This window comes from Micropterus dolomieu, unplaced genomic scaffold, assembly GCF_021292245.1.
Source record: "Micropterus dolomieu isolate WLL.071019.BEF.003 ecotype Adirondacks unplaced genomic scaffold, ASM2129224v1 contig_588, whole genome shotgun sequence".
Lineage (NCBI taxonomy): Eukaryota > Metazoa > Chordata > Actinopteri > Centrarchiformes > Centrarchidae > Micropterus > Micropterus dolomieu.
This window is the reverse complement of record NW_025729578.1, coordinates 2742-6602: the sequence shown is the minus strand read 5'-3', so window position 1 is coordinate 6602 and position 3861 is coordinate 2742. Positions and strand designations below refer to the sequence as shown.

At 44.4% G+C, this 3861-nt stretch overlaps 1 pseudogene; it reads left to right on the top strand.

The window, feature by feature from the left end:
- Window positions 1-1729: 1729 nt before the first annotated feature.
- LOC123964110 lies at window positions 1730-2675 on the top strand (annotated as a pseudogene).
- Window positions 2676-3861: the final 1186 nt, after the last annotated feature.

Here is a 3861-nt window from a genome sequence, read left to right as displayed (position 1 = left end):
CAAACAACCGGGCTTGGTACTGGTAACAAGACAACCGGGCTGGGAACTGGCACAACCAGGCTTAATACCAGTAACTGGACCACCGGGCTAGGAACCAGCAACTAGGCACTGGGGCCTGGAGTTAGCTGGTTCACCAACGTAGCAGTTGTTGGTTTGACTACCGACGAGGGACAAGGAACAGGTGTGGGTCAGCCCACCGACGGAGAATCTGGAGTAGGAGTCAGTCGGACCACTGACGAAGCAGGTGTTGGTCGGAACAATGACGAAGCAGTTGTCGGTCGCAACACCGACGGAGGATTAGGACCAGAAGTTGGTCGGCCCACTGATAGAGCCGCTGCTGGTCGGCCCACCGACGTAGGATCAGGTGCCGGTCTGACCAGGGACAGAAGATCAAGCAGGATAGGGGCCACCCCAGTGGCACCGGGCATTACAGTCTCTTTGGGGTTAGCTAGCATGCTGTCAAGCAGGCCGGAAGGCAGATGAGCAGCCAGGCAGGACTCGCAGCTGGATAGCTGCTGCAGCACCTTCACCCGAGCCCGAGACTGATGGCTTCCTTCTGGCTTTGACAACGGGCTCCTTTCAGCTTACTCGCTGCTGTCCAGTGCTGTGGAGGTGCGGAGGTCTGGCTATCCGGCATCTAAAAATGGAGCTGCATGGCGTTGTAGAGATAGTGCTGCCCTCCAAAGACGGAGCTGAAAATAAGAGTTGCCTCTATCCTGACTCACAGGCCGTCATTGTAACGATTTGTCAATCACAAGGAAGCCCCTCCCCTGCTTTCTGGTCTATTCTCCTCGAAATGGGTCCATAATTTACTAAATAAACATCATGCTGTGTTGAAGAAGACTTCAAACTAGCGACTGAGACTATAAACTCATTAGGGAAGTGTTTAATGAGGTAATAAATCAGCTGAGAAGTAGCCTGATTTTCTCACAGACTTCTATACAATCACACTTCTTTCTGCAGCCAGTGGAGTCGCCCCGTGCTGGCTGTCAGAGAATGCAGGTCTAATGCACTTCTGCATTGGCTTCACTTTTCAGACCTGGAGGTTCTTGCTTGGCTCTCAACTGCTCTTTATCTTTTTCCCATCACTGAGTATTTGGAAATATGGTTGACAATGGTACCCTCCAAACTGGAGTAATGGAATAGATGCTAATTGTAAGGCCACCTAGCCCAGGCCAGAAGCCTGCCACTGCCACTGTCTCAGACCTAAAAGTTGGAAATTCTAGCTTGTTTACAGTTGCCTCGGCCAGCATACTAATCTCTTATGTTGCATGACACATTGTCTGACGCAATGATAACTGACTCCCCAAAGATAAAATCAAGTCTGTAAAACACTGCAACAGAGGAGATCTTCATTAGAGCTGGTGGACACTACCAGCAATGAGCAGGAAGACACAAGACAGAGAAGCCAAGAGACTGAAACAAGAAACAATCAAAGTAGGTATTACTGATCAACTGTTTCCTCACAACGGATGTAATTTAGTTTCACGAGTTATCAATTGTCATTAATTGTCATTATCATTATTGCCATATAACTCAACGTTTCAGGATGAACTGCCTGAATTTAAATGTCTATCTGTCTATCCACAACACATACACAGTGCACATTAAGGGAAAACTTTCTGCTGTGGTTAGCTGGACATTAGTACTGTGATTTAACATGATCTCTGATACCTAGATTGCCACAGTATTACTTGTGACATTTACAGCATTTTGTTCTTTCAGGTTGATGGAAAACTACACTTACAACAGCTTCACACTCCACCTGGAGGGTTAAATGTCTCAAAGGAGTCCATTTACCCTGTGTTTATTTTAATCTTTTTATCCTACTTGTTTATAATTGTTGCAAATTTGGGCATTGTAGTTGTGGTTGTCATGGAAAAAAGCCTTCACCAGCCCATGTATCTCCTTTTTGGGAATCTGTCAGTCAATGATCTACTTGGAAACACTATCGTTGTGCCCCGTTTGCTTGTAGACTTGTTGAGGCCTCCCTCTGAGCGCCTCATCAGTTATTATGAGTGTGTGGTCCAAGCTTTCATAACACACATGTCTAGTACCGCTGTTCACACTGCACTCATGATTATGGCCTTTGACAGATATGTGGCCATCTGCTATCCCCTGCACTATGCTGCCATAATGACCAACAAGATGCTGATCAAGCTGACAGTTTCTGCCTGGGGAGTGGCCTTTGTTCTGGTCGGGATTCTTCTCGGTCTGACCATACGTCTGAACCGATGCAGGACTCTGATCGAAAGCTCTTACTGTGACAATGCTGCACTGTTTAAACTCTCCTGTGAGAATGTTTCTATTAATAACATCTATGGCCTCACTTTCACTGTGGTCCTGTTCACAGGTTCAATAGGCAGCATGGTTCTCACCTACACCAAGATTACAGTAGTCTGTCTGACCAGTAAGAACAAGTCTTTGAACAGTAAAGCCTTGAAGACCTGCAGCACTCACCTGGTTGTGTATCTGATCATGCTGATCAGTGGATTTGTTGTCATTATTTTGCACCGTTTCCCTCAGTACTCGGACTACAGAAAACTCTCTGCCATTCTGTTTTTTACTGTCCCAGGCATCCTCAACCCCATTATTTATGGCATGCAGTCCAAAGAGATCCGAACATTTTTGTCTAAGTTCTTTGAGTCTAAGACGATTTTGCCGTCATAATAAAACAATTTACAAGCTGTTTCTGTACATTTATGAAGACAAATAACATTAAATGTGAACCAAGAGGAGCCTACTGTATTCCTTGGTCTTGTGTTCTAATGCAAGTTAGCTCATATGATTTTTTCTCTAAAGGAGATCTACATATTGGTTTTGTTTAGCCATCTCACAGTTGTGCTTTACTACAAAAACTCATGGGAGTCCATCTTCTACAATCAACTGTGTAATGTGAGGAGGGAATGAGACACTTTGCTTGAAATTTCATGTAAAACGTGTTGATGTCTCACTTTAAGTCATATAATTTCCTACCTGGAAACCCACATGGTAGTTTCTGTAACCCCCCCCCCCCCTTACACACACACACACACAAAAAACAGTGCTCTGAAAGTGCATATGCACCAAATGCTAATTTCAACTTCAAGTTATGGATATGTCTGGATAAGTTGTTCAATTAATGGTCAGGTGTTGTGATGTCGTTGTCCAGTACAGGTGCATCTAAAAAGATTGAATATTGTGGAAAAGTTTTTTTACTGTAAATTCATTAAAATGGTGTCATTTTTTATGTATTATAGATTCAGTAAACATCATGCAATATGTAGAGCCGGACTGATTTTGATTTCGAGATTATGAGAGAAATTCAAAAGGTGCTGCAACTGTCAGGGTGTGGTGTGATGAGCAGGTTGGTGGACCCAAACGCAGGACACTGAGCAGAGTAGGTACGGTACAAAAAGGTTTATTTAACATAAGACAAGCACACTTACAGGCGGAGTGGCAGATAAACAGAGTCCAAAAAAGACAAGGTAATCCAAACTGATATCCAAAGAAACACAATGCAGAACAGTGGAATGACCGAACAAGGACTAAACAGAAACGGTAGGCAGGCAGGCAGACAGAAACACAGACAGACGAGCAGGGCGGGAACAACACAGGTGAGGGACATGAGGCTAATGAGGCAGGCAGAGAGACAGCAGGGAAAACAGAGAAAGGCAGGCAGACAGAGATGGCAAAGGGGAGAACAGAGATACTGACATGCAGAGGGATTACTGGGGTAACAGACACAACATAAGTTACTGAACACTAAACAAAGGCCATAACACAAGATGTAACAGATCAGAATAACAAGAATAACAAACTAATCCAGACACCATCAGACATATCACCACTAAACTAACACCAACAAGGAACACAGACTGA